Source organism: Corapipo altera, unplaced genomic scaffold (genome assembly GCF_003945725.1).
Source record: "Corapipo altera isolate COAL_440 unplaced genomic scaffold, ASM394572v1 62, whole genome shotgun sequence".
Classification (NCBI taxonomy): domain Eukaryota; kingdom Metazoa; phylum Chordata; class Aves; order Passeriformes; family Pipridae; genus Corapipo; species Corapipo altera.
Window position 1 is genome coordinate 2,434,827 of NW_020884894.1, and position 13,607 is coordinate 2,448,433.

A 13,607-nucleotide genomic window follows, 5' to 3' on the forward strand; every position below is an offset into this window, starting at 1 on the left:
GCAGTGGTTGGGTCCAGATGTGAGCATTCTGCTCAGTTTGATCCTGGCTGGCACATGGAGACAGTTATGGATCTCTGGGGCCCAGAGGAAATGGCTGGACAGAGAACTTCCTGGGACTGCTGCATCGGCTGTAGACATGTAAGTTCCTCAGAGTTCTGTTCAAGATTCAATTAGGCACACTGTCTCTTAAGGTGGACCTGTGTTCTTTTGTGTTTATCTATCACAGCAACAGGGAATGTGGACTACTGAGTTTGGTAAAAGCCTTATGAATTAACAGGTAGAAGTACTCAGCAGTTGTTCATTAAAAGCAGATAGTGTGGCTGTTCCACTTTTCAAAATCTTACCAATGTGCAAAATTGCATCAGCCTGTCTCTTGTGTCAGAGACACGGTTTCTTCCCTTTCCATTTTTTAAGGTAATCCTGGGGTTCAGAAGAAAATGCAGTTGAAATCCTAAAAGTTGTCATCATCTTGGTATTCTCTTGATTAAAAAGTTTAATGTGTCTTCCTATTTTTAGTACAGAAATAGACATCTGAGTCACTAATTTATTTGCCTTCTTTGAGGCTGTTGAAATGTAAAAAAGATGAGTTAGCAGCCCCTGGCAGTAGGGGCTATAATGGAGATGTTGACAGGCAGACTTGTAGTAGGATCAGGCTACAGGCACTACAATTAGATTTCAGTCAGAGAAGATACTTTGACTTCTTTAAGTAATAGCTGTAGTTAAACAACTCTTTAAAGTCTGTCTCACCACCATACATGTTTAGATGATTGAATTTTTCTCATAACCAGTGTACCATACCAGTGGTTATCCTGATGCTCTGTTTCACTTCAAAGGCATACAATTGTCTTATCTCATTTCCTGCCTTAATTACTTTAAATGTACTGACAAGAACAACTGACCAATTATTAGTACTTTTTCTCATCTTATCTCATTTGTTATCCGTGATGCTCTTCCGCGTTGTAATTACTTCTCAATTTTTCATGACTCAAAATAGGAGATGTACATAATGAATACAAATAGCAAATTGATTAAATGTAACATGCATTGTAGCACCAGTGAGATTGTCATTTGTTATTAATGAGAGAGATTTGTCAGGTGCTCGTGAAAAGGCTTGTGACGCACAGCAATCCAAACCTAAGAGCTGGAAGGCTGTAGCTGACCTTCAGCACTTTAATTGTCATTCAGTACAAAAGGAAGCTTTGCATGATTTTCAGGATAATTTGATATTTCTCTGTTTTGGTGCCATCTTAATTTTTTGGGCTTTAATAGCAGAACTTGCAAGCCAGGACAACTAGGTATATTCCAATAAATGGCCTGTCATTGTAAGGCACCAAATTTCAAAGCCAAAGCTGTCCTGTAGGAGCTAAAATACTGATTTTACAAAGCCTTCGCCTGCACTGGTGTGATGAGCAGCACAGAGTCAGGGAGCTCATGCAAGAAATACAGGAACCTGCTGTTCAGATCTCTATGCTGGATTTAACCAGGCACACAAATATATACCTTTGCATCCTTACTAATTTACCAGCCATCAAGCAATGGATTTTTCTAGGGCCTTGTTCAACTGCTCCTGATCAAACTGGTTTATGTTACATAAATAAGTATTCATTGGAAGCTGGTCTTCTACATACTGGAGGGAAATATTTACTATTAGAGTTGGTGGCTTTGAGAGACCTCTTCCATACCAACGTCTGACAAGAAGTTTGATAGCCAAAAGTCTTTTGTGGAACGAGGAAAGTTTTCTTTATTGTATTCAAGAGAAACAGATAGGAAGGCTCAAAAATGAAAATGACAATGCAGGAAATTACTTCACAACCTTGAGCTCTGAGCCTTAAAATCCAAACAGCTGAATCCTTGTCCCCTAGATGCAGCTCCCTAATTTCAGTGTGGATCAACAAAGGGTATTTTTTTCAGAATCAGAGCCTTGATAATACCTTATTTCATTGTTGATGTACATTGCTTTTTCTGCATTAACTTCAAAAATACTTTGCACCAGGTGAAGGTCTGATTCATGGTCAGTTGGTTTTAGTCATGGACCATACTTAAGTAAAAAAACCATAAAACATTCTTCCTTTCAAATTACAGTGTGGACATCAGTATTATTTACCTGAGTCAAACAAATCAAATGAATATTAACCCTTCTTATTTAATTCTTTCAGCTTCTGCTTTCATAAGTGAATGTAGGGATTTTATGGGTATTATTTAAAACAAAAATTTTGATCATAAAGCCTTTGAAGAACTAAATAAAAACGTTATGCAGTTGTTACACACCACAAGAACAAAAGAATCTTTGAAATCTACTATGAAATTAGAGACTTTATTCTGCATAATTTATACAGTGAGTATTCATAAAAAGGACTACAATTGAAACTCACCTGTCATCAAAAGTAAAAGGATGGAAACAATAGCTAAGGGAGACAGGGAAATAGTGTTATGGATGTTATTTCCTAAATATTTTCTAAGGAACGGTTTCTACCAGTTACTGAGGAAATTAAGGAAAAGTGACAAAGCAACAATCATTTGCAAGTAATAGTTCTTTTTTCTTTTCATTATCTGTGCTGCCTGCCCTCAGATCTCCTGCATTGTTCGGATTTAAAAACATTTCCTGCTGTAATAGACAAGCCAGAGACTTTCCAGCCAGTCAAGGAGGAGAGCTGGGCTCCTGCAGTGCAGCTCTTACCCAGGGCAGTGCTGGTTCTGCTGCTGCAGCTGGTACTGAACAGCCACCTTGGCCGTGTCCACTAATGATGGGTACTTTTGCTGGCTCAGAGCTTGGTTTGATTAAACGTGTGAAAATTGGGCTATAATTTTCAAATAATAAATTGGACTTCTCCCATTCTGCTTATCTTCTTTTCCTTCCTCCTAACCTTCCCAGAGGGATGGGACTGCTTTTTCTTGCCTTTGGAAACACTTTTGGCTCATCAGGGTTTTTTTCTTTGCCCTACTGCTGCCAGAGGTTATCTCAGGAGTGCCTGTTTTATCTCCATAAGGGATCTCATTGCTAAACAAGAGTCCCCTGGGCAGGATTTACACCCTTCCTCTGGAAACACCGGAAGCTTTTGTCAATTCCTGCTCTTTCCCACTCATGTCAGCTTGTCAGGGACTATCATTCACTGAAAATTTAACAGAGGAAACCTGACAGGATTGGTCTCTTGGTGCTACAAAAAATAAATGTTTAATAATGACAGGATAATACATTTCTACTAAACAGCTGACATTCTGCACCCAAGCACAATGGGCTAACAATTCCCTTTAGGACTGTGCACCCAGTAAAATACTTATGTAACAGGTGGATGGACCAAAGGTACAATGAACAATGCAGAAGAGGCAACACCTTATGACCAAACTAGCAGAGATCCTTAGTGATTTTCTCACAAAATATGACTATTTGTGAACTCTGAAAGAGTTTCAGGACTCTTGGCCCAGAATTTTTATGTATGTTTGCCTACATCCATTGTGTATTAAAGGTTGTGCCATCTATGAAACTACTATGCCATGTTTCCAGCCCTTGCAGAGATTTCAGGTGCTTGTTCCAGATGTGTTATGAACAGGTGAGTGACTGCTGTAGCCATACACTTTACTAAACTCTCCTTTCATGATAAATCTGGCTAAATTTTGAAACATTATGCTGTTAACACCTAAGTCCTTAAGTTGTTCCACTGACAGCTGTGGGAGACTTTGTGGAGCAGCAAAATATTGAGCTTTATCTCTCTCTCTCTTTTCCATTTATTCACCTTCTTTCATGTATAAAGTCATGTGGTTAGGGATTGTTCAACCAGAGGGAGGAAAAATGCATTTATACCTTTAAAAGTGTACCTGTTTGAGGTACCTATCAAATCCAGTTTCCCCTAGTCTTCCAAAGTATTTCTTGAACATAACCACTTGAACCTGGACTTAGTTCATAATTGGAAAATTTTTAAGGACATTTTTCTTCTCTTGGCCCTTTATACTGTATTTGAATTGATGTAAATAGCAGAAGCAAGCAAAAAATATTTAACAATCTGATCAAAAGTACTGTTTCTTCACTACTTGTATTTTTACATCTTTGTTGGATAACTCGTGACACCACACAGACCAAGCAGTTCAAGGTAGGTTAGAGCACAGTTACTCATTTATCCAATTAAATACTGTTCTTCTCTACACCTACAACTGAAAAATCTGTACCTCTCAGTCAAGTAGGGGTGGACACAAGACAGTGTTCAGCAAGGACAGGACTGTTCTACATCATAGGAGTGGTGACAATGGACTGGTTCACCCTGGAAAAGCAGATGGTACAGTGGGTTGATACACCTTATACAAGACCTGCTACATTCTCCCTCTGAGCTACTTTCAAACCTGGGGCCTGCAGGCTGAGTCTTAAGTTAGCAATGCATCTAATACATGTGCAAACATAAAAGGAATCTTTCCCTGCCTTTCTTCTCAACTTACAGAAATATTCTAATTAGTTATTTCAGGTGGCAGAAGGGTAAGAAATTTGGAGCAGGGCAAATGTGTGACTGTTGACTTTGCAGTAGTTCTGTCAAAAAAAAAAATTCTACTTTTAATACACACCATTTGGAAAGCAAAGCCCCTTTTAAAATGCTTCAGAACTCATGTCCTTTTTAATTGCCTGGAATTCATGGTGGCTGTGTGAGAAAGCCATAAACATATACAATCATAAAAACACATTTAGACAACCCAAACAGAATCAGTGCCATATTATTTTAGTTTATTATTCCTGGTGGAGTACAGATTGGTCTTCCTACTTTGATATTTATTTATACCAAGGAACTACAAGAACATAAATGCCACTCTTGGGATAATCCTAATGCTGGGGTCGAACAGAATATGCATTGCATCTGTCTCATTTGCAGTAAAATGAAGGAGTGTTTAGGTGTAATCCTGCTAATGAAGGACAAAGTTGAAGGTCAAATGTAGTTTTCAGAATGAATGTGTCACTGTGAAGCTGAGAGAACTGTAATTCTGCATTAAAAAGTTTTCTTAAAATATCAAATAACTAAGATGAGGAAAAGGAAAATGTAGCTCTTTGGTTTTATTATTTCTTTTTCTTTGAAGCCACTCAAGGATTGTGCTCGAGACTTTAGTGCTCACATGAAAAATTAATGATGGGTTTTTGCTAGACAGAAAGCCTTCTTATTTTGCACTTGATTAACAAAGAAAACTCAATGCAAAAGTGAGATACTCAGCAGGGGGTGGTTCTCTCAGAGTCCAGCTCACAGCTTCACACCACAACATTTATTGACACGGGAAAATACCCACTTTTATCCAAAGACAGTCAAACAGGATATGTGCAGGGCTGTACGTACTGAATAACAAGGAACAGATTCTCCACAAAGGAAAATGTCAACCAAGATAAACAAACAGCCTCGCAGCAGGCTGACCCTGCCGTGCCTCTGGGCTGTTTGGAGTCTACTGCAGAGCCAAGTGCAATGTTAGTCTTTTGCTAGTTATTGTCAGGAAGTAGATTATGAGTTGAAAGGCTGGAGGGTGACTTCAGACAGTCTGCCTGTAGCGGAAGAAAAGCCAAGGACATGTAGGCAGTATATAATACATACAAGCCAGGTCTGCACTCTGCTCACATGCCATTATGATTTGACATTCCTCACCTACAAAGATCTCAGTTTTTTGGGGGAGGGGGGAAGGGCCTGGGTACTTTTCCCTCAGTTCTTTTCTCACAGTGTAAAATCACAGAGTAAGCTCACATGAGCTTGTCCAACTGAAAGCATCCTGCTTTAACCCTGTCATTCCTGTGTACATCCCTCAATTTTTAAACCTTCTTGTTTTGGTCTAGTCAGCTAACTGTGCATTTTCTGGGATTCAGAAGGGCCATCTGCTACCCACACAGTCAAGAGGAAAGCCACACAAAAAAAGAAGGTACGAATTTTACAACTTATAATGGAATTACAGTGAGTTTTACTTATTTTAAGCTTAAGAAAAGACAGACATCTGTTACTAGTATGTATTTATGATTTGTCCCCAAATACAGGAGACTTCCATAAATCTGTTAAAAATAAAGGTGCACAGTAAAGAGCTGAGTGGGGTTATAAATCTCAGGTCGGACTTGGGGTTTCAAGTGTGAAGAATGAAGCAGATCACTCTGGACAAATTGGACCAGAAAGCTTTCTTTTCTTTTTTTGTTATACTAGAAAATGGAGAATGACATTCACCCCCAGCACTCCCTGCCAAATACTGCCATTATGAACTACAAGCTCTATTTGTATGTAGGTTCCAAAAGGAGTTCTGAAAATATTATGCATAAGTAATCAGTAAAGGTACAGAATTATTCTCAAACAAAAGAACTCTTCCATGTAGAAACCTGTTATTCTTAAAACTTCATTCCCACAGGCAGCAAAGATGAAGGTTTCCCATGCAATCTGGAGTGACTCTTGCTTTTGAAATAAGGCAATCTGGAGAACATTAAAGTTGGAAGAACTGATCTTTTGCAGGAGGATGCAAGCCAGGGTGTTTAAGTTATAATTTCTAAACGATAGGGAATCTGTTACTCTATGGATAAAAAGACACGAAGCCACAAATAGCTCACCTGATAACAGCAGTTATGAGCTTTCCTGAAAGATTTCATATCTTATCTGATTTAGTTACAGTTTGTTTGCCTGAGCACTTCTTTTGAAGTTATCTACAGTGGTGGCACCAAGGTGCAGTGGCTAGTGTACAATTATAGAACCAGGTTGGCAGACTGATTGAACTGGCTAGCTGCCATTTCCACAGCAACTGTATTTTTTTTCTTGTGGATTTTAGATCAGATCCCTGCAGGAACAGATTGAGTGGAGTTTTTATATTGTTATTATGAATGTTTTGATATTGCAGTAATGATTTTTTGATATTTGATAATAAAGCCTTGAGATTATAGCAGTGGAAGCCTCAGAGTACCTTTCATAATCTATTGATTTTTTAGGATTTCCATGGTGCTTTTTTTTCTTAGCTGTCATTGGTCGTTCATTTTTTTAATTATTTTTGTGGGGATTTCTCTCACTACTTCTGCCTGCCACACAGTGCTGCTGCATATGAAGTACATACAACCAATGCACTTACATTATCCTGTCAAGTGCTGCTAATCAAATACAAGGCAGCACAGCCCAAGTTTGGTCCTGCATCACTAACTCAGGGAAAGCTTTACTTCAGCTGCACTAAATAAAGGATCAGACCCTATCTGAGAACAGCTGGATGTTTTTGATACAGTGAGGTTATATTCCAGTTTGTAACTAAAAATTTAGACAGCTAGTAGGTTTTAGGACTGAACATAAATTATAGCCCTAAATTGTAATCTCTCTAGAACAGGAATGGTATTGCTGTGTGTAATCTGCAAAACATCCTGACTATTTTGGCAGGGAAGGCAGAACTTGATGACAGACTTGTAATTGCAGCTGTGAAGCACAGAACTAGAGATGTGCCTGGGAGGGAGAGGTGCCCTGCACTCCTGGGAGCCTCCCACTCATGGGAGCAGCTGGGTCACTGTTACACCCTTGCCAGCCAAGAAGCTGTCTCTGCTCTGGCTTGTCCAAATTTATCCTCATGCTGCTGAGTGGCCAGTCTTGGTTTGTCCATCAGCTGCTGCCAAGCAGATGGCACTGGCTGTGTTTCCCTCACCTTTGCTCAGCAAAAGCTCTAATTTGTGTGTCCTTCTGCTCCCCAACCAAAAGTGTCCATGAAGTCTTACAGGCATGTATTTATTCTTGAGACTTACAAAGATTTTTTACTCTGACTGAGGTTGACTGACAGGCTCAAAGGTTCCTGTAAGGCAATACAACAGAAAAATAAGAACAGACAGACAGACAGTAATGGCATGACCCTCATTTCCTTAGGAAACCAAGCTAAAAATGAAAATGTAACCTCAGACCCTTTGCTGAGGGCTTCCCTTTTGAAAGCCAGGATGAGAACAGATATATTCCAGATCAGAAGAGACATGTGGAGATTACTGTATTCTTGTGACTATATTAAAGGAGCCAAGAAAAGAAAGTAATTGTGAATAACTTTTAAGTCTTCTTAAATCACCATTATTATTAAAATTATTAATAACAATGTTATTGTATTTACTTTTCAAAGGAAAAAATGGTCTCATGGTACAGTTAAAACCAGAGAGGGATACCTGGGGGACAGAATGCAGAGGTGCTCCCCTGCACCTGCTCTCTGCTCAAGGGACAGACTGAGGAGTGGCTGCTGTCCTGTACTGCACTGGGCTGCAAACCATGCAGCAGGTAAAAACAAGTGAAAAAGGAAGCTGGCATCAGTGACCCTTCCCTAGGGAAGGTATGCATACAGCAGAGAGGTGTTCCATTTCTGTCTCATGTAACAGAAGCTGTGTGCAGCGAGCTCAGGAGAGGAAAGCTCCATGTCCTACCCAGATTAGCCTCACCTACAAATTGTAGTAGCTCACAGGCAGTTTATAACCATTCAGGTGAGTGTTCTGTATCTGTATGACTTTTAAGTTTTATTGAAGCTCTTCAGTCCATTCACCAGTGACCTTGAGAGATCCTCTCAGATGTGCTGGCAATTGTGTAGTTGATGCATTTCCATACAAGGCACTAAACCCTTACATATTGGAAAAGTCATTTGGTCTGTCAGAACTTGCATGGAAAAATACAAATATTTCATAAGGACAAGTGGGTAGATTATTCTCAAGGTATTGATTCCACATTTTGGTTTGCTGCTAAATAGACCTCCCTACTGGAGAGACTGAGCAACATGGCCATTTCAGGGAGACACTCTGGGGATTTATTGATTGGACATGCGAATACTAATCATGAAATAGCATAGATTGAACATGCTTTTGTGACTACCATTTGCATAAAAAGGTAACACTTCAATATTGGGAAGGCAAGACATTTCAGAACATTAACAGTAGCTGTCTCAGATCGAGTCATATTCCTTACCAGTTCTTCAGGCTTCTCATTTTCCAGGATCTAGAGAACTGGGACAATACACATATAATGCTGTCTGTAACAAGTAAGTTATCAAATAAATTTGCTATATTGGACAGATACTGAAAATGAAACTCCTATCTCCAGCAAACCTAGAGAGTAATGGTTTCTCTCCCAAACTTACTGGAAAACTGCATACATTTTGGATTTTGAAATAGCTTTCTGTTTGCTTCTTGTAATCAAGAAGTTAATTCAATTAATTTCAATCAATTTTTGTAATCAAACACTTTAAACTTGCCTTCCTCTTTACATATTAATTTTGTCAGATTGAAGTATTAAAAAATCAAAAATGTGGAAGCCCTTAAAATTTTGAGCAAGAGTACACTGTTATATAGTTTACTCTATCATATTTGTATATTTTGCCCTTTGTCTTTCTGTTGTGTTAGGGAGTTTTTTGTTTGTTGGGTTTGGGTTTTTTTTTACTTTGCTTTTTTAGAGTAGCTCATCAAAGACAGAACGTGCATCTTCTCAGGCACTTGTTAGTCCTCTGCTTTGTCAGTGGACCCCCAGGCATCTCCACTGGCAGCCCCAACAAAAGGATTGCAAGCTATCTGCAGAGGACAGGCAGTTATATAGGCCTAAATGGGCTTGGAGGAGTTATGTCTGTGTGTTTTATCTGGCTTGGGGCATTTCTCCCTTGTTGGCCACGCCAGCCACCCTGTGAATTTCAGAGGTCAAGGTGAAGAAAATAGGCACCTAGTTTGAAACCTGGACCCCAACAAAGCAATCACTACCTTTTCAGAAGTATCTAGATGTAAAGGTTGAGACAAATAATATTTTAGGTTTGTTTGTGCTAGTGATGTAGGCTAGACCCAATGAAAGGTCTAATCTATGCTTCCATGCACAAGTGGATGCAAACTGCACTAATTCAGTGCAGAACACAGAATCACTGGAGTTTTCTGTGCTGCTGTACATTTGGGTATGTCAAAAGCAACCAGTATGAAGACACTGCACTTTAAGTAACTCCTAAAGTATAGTAGAATTTTGTTTATTACGGTAGAAATCAGAATGGCCCAGACTTAGCTCTTCTACTTTAGGTGCAAATCCCTCTGATTATGGGCTAATGGTATGTTATACCTTGTGCCTGCTGTTCTCAGTTCCCTGCAGATGGGATTCAACAAGGTACCTCAAGCACCAATAACACGAAGTACTTTACTAAATAGGGTCCTGAAAGACATCAGACCCTTAAAAGCCAGTTTGGCCTGCTGAGAGATGAGCAACTTCATTCCACATCTGATGAGAGGATCCAAATTGTCAGTTCAGTGGGAGAATCTTTCTATTGTAGGGATGAAAAGCTCAGGGGATCTCACTTATGCTCAGTGGTCTTGTAATTAAATGTTACACACTTGATGAGCATTACATTGCAAGCCTCAAGGCTAATTTACATGTTACCACCAAAATGTCTTATTTTATTTTGCTTGTAAAAATATTGTGTAGGCATCATTGCATGTCATTGCAAATGGTTTGTTATCAATGATGCTTGGGTGACTCAAAATTACTAAAAGCTGTACATAATTACTGCTAAAAAGCCCCATATAGAACCAATAGTACTTCCTCTGCAGTAGATATTTTATGACTAAGAAGGCTTTCCTGATGTGACTGACAATGTTAGGATCACAAACAAGTAGCCTGCCAGCAAATAAAGAATAGCATTTTGGGGAATCAAAGTAGTTTGATTCAATTATAGTACTACATGTATCATTAAAGTGTATGTTGCTTTTCTGGGAGTTGTCCATTAATTCAAAACAGGAAGGCAGGGTGGGAGGAAAGAGAGAAAAATGAAAATAGGTGGGAGCTTCTTGTAAGCATGGTGATAAGTATGATGTCAATATGAGATATTTACTGGCATTTTTTAATGCTTTATGTCATAAAAGTTGCTTTTACTGATTTGGGCCACATGACTCATGTCACTCTTTACACAAGATAAGGGAAAGGAGACGAAGCTTCTCAAGACTCTGGGATCCATTTAGCACATACTCCTGTATCAGCTTCTTGGTCAGAGGAGGTCATTCCACAAGAAGCATTTCAATGCACACGTATCAGATGGACTGAACGGCCGTTTCTTACAATTCTCTATTTCTTTTATACTTGACTGACTTCAAAGCAATGCTAAAGCACTGCAATCATTTATTGGAATGTATTAATAATAATAAATTACAGTTTCATTCACTGAATTCCAGTTCTTAGAAGAATAAACAACCTTGTGCAGATGCAGAAGAAAGGCAGAGAAATATTAGATGACTTACCCACAGTCTGCAGCAGGTGAGTGAAAGAATTAGATACAGAATCTCTGGCCTCTGGCCTTTCTTTCAAATAATCTTTCCTGTGTTTGTGCCACAGTAAAATGATTTTGCATATGTCCTGTCTCAGAAATATGAAAAATATATGCAATATGCAAAGCAGCCAATTGGGCTGCCTTTTGGAATATATCATCATTTATGAACGGTGCATCTTGAAGCCTAAACAGATTGTGTGCAATTAATTGCAAACTGTCAAAGAGACTACAGCACTTTACTGCCAATTTGTAAATAAAACCTACTATGCAAAAGGACGGAGGCAAGTGAGGTGAGTTTCTCTGGATAAAGGAAAGGCAATGCACAAATGCAGTGCAACACAATTTTTACACTCCAGCCTTTAAGAATTTTGCTGACCCTGTAAAAAATGGTGTGGTGCAGAGTCATTGAATGCAGGTAAGCTTCTCCATAGGTAAACATTTTACATAACCTAAATGAAGAACTCCCAGCTTACTTGATAAAAGAATAAAGAAGTCACCATGTGCAAAAAGAGAAACGTTCTTTTTAGTAAAATCTTGGAAAAATACATGAGCATTTTTGTACCCTAAAGATGTGCTGAACAATGGTGATGATGACGTGCAAACAAAGCAGATTCCCTTTATGTCCCAATTATGACCCTCAAATGATCTTTGTTATAAATATACTCATCCTGGTGACTGGCCGATACCTGACTGGATTCCTTATCCAGTGCTGTCTAGCTCCCTTTGTATCACTGCTGTTACCATCCTACAGCTCATTGTTCCCCTCATAATATTCAATAAATACAATATGTTTGGTGCCACTGCTGATCTGCTGAGCCAGTCAGTGGCCAGCCCAGTGACTCAGTCTTGGTCTCAGCTTCAGAAGAAAAGTGATGATGCCTGTCTTTCTAGGTTTGAACCCCCCTCCGGTGAACAGCATCACAAATGTGATACAGACCCTCAGTAATTACTGAAACAGCAGTTTGTCACAAGCTGCCTGCAGCACTGATGGACAATCTGCTTGTGGATATAGTTAGAGGAAGGAATGTGTAAGAAAATATGATATTTGTGACAGGCTTAACTTGGATTTTTTGTTTCAGGGGATGAAATGTACATGTGGAGGCAGTGTTGATGAACAACTAGGTACCCATTTTCATTAACAATTCTTCCCACCTCTCTGGTATTTAATATATATACAAAATTTACTCCAGTGTAAATAAGAATTTGGCTCAAGTAGCAACCACATCTACATGAAATGTAATTAGTATCTCCCCTGAAGTTCACATATATCAGCAGTTTCCAAAACAAGTAGATTTAGCCCTCAAGGAAGAACAGTTCTGCCTACATAGGCCAGTCACCCCCTGAGCCTCATAACAGCCCCGAGCTTCCTGCAGCATATAGGCACTTCCCTGTGCTCTGTGCATCTGAAAAGAAATGGAAATCTAGAAGTCCTCTTCATGTGAAACAGTTCTCTTTATTCTTTTTCTGCCCTAATCTTGTAGTGCAATTGCAGCTCCAGAAATGACAAAACATCTGAGTCCACCGATGGTGAGGTAAATTCAAGGTTGAGAGATGATGAAAGAAAAAATGGACTCTTAGTCTGATAAGCTTTGGATGGAGCTTTACAGGGAATCAGGACACCAAAGGATGCTGTTGTAGGGGGCAGCTGCCCATGCAGGGGAAACACAGGTCCAGCTGTCTGGAAAATCAGAAATATAGAATTGAGAGGAGGGAATGCACTGCTTGGCCCCAGCCAAATTAACAGTGACTTTTTGTGTCACAGCTTAATATGTTGTTCCAATTAGTCAGTTGAAGACATTTTGTCTTCTATGAGATGTATTCTCTCCTCCCCGACTTAAGGCAATTTACTTCCAGGATTTTTTTTTTTTTTAACTAGATTGCACTTGGCTCTAGGTACAGAAGGTTTCCTTCAGAAATCTTTGCTGAGTTGATGGCACAAACAGCTATGTTCCTCCAGACTCTATTAACTCAAACTGTCAAAATCTACGTGTCCACCTCCCCTTGTTTGTTATTTTGTTTATTGCAGTGCTGGAGATTGCTCGCGTTTCACCAGAAAAGGCTCTCCAGTCCGCAGCTCTCGGATTTTCCCTCTCGTGTCACTCAAGCAAACTGCCCTGAGCTTCCCTGCTGCCGAGGTCGGAGCAGAGCCACCGCAGCCCTCTGGCCCCCGCCGGGAGCCCGGCACACCAGCACCCGCTCGGAGCCCCGGAGCCGCGGGGAGTGTGTGCGGGAGCACACAGACACAGACACACACACAGAGACACAGACACAGACACACATAGACACACAGACACAGACACACACACACAGAGACACAGACACACACACACATAGACACACAGACACAGACACAGACACAGACACACAGACACAGACACACGGACACAGACACACAGACA

At 39.8% G+C, this 13,607-nt stretch overlaps 1 long non-coding RNA gene across 1 annotated transcript in view; it reads left to right on the forward strand.

Moving 5' to 3' along the window:
* LOC113948707 overlaps positions 1–13,607 on the forward strand; it is a 20,072-nt gene continuing 6,465 nt past the window's right edge. Inside the window, exons 1-4 of the long non-coding RNA XR_003528215.1 lie at positions 1–138; positions 5,789–5,871; positions 8,059–12,330; positions 13,235–13,343. This is a non-coding gene — a long non-coding RNA (uncharacterized LOC113948707). The remainder of the gene's footprint in view (positions 139–5,788; positions 5,872–8,058; positions 12,331–13,234; positions 13,344–13,607) is intronic.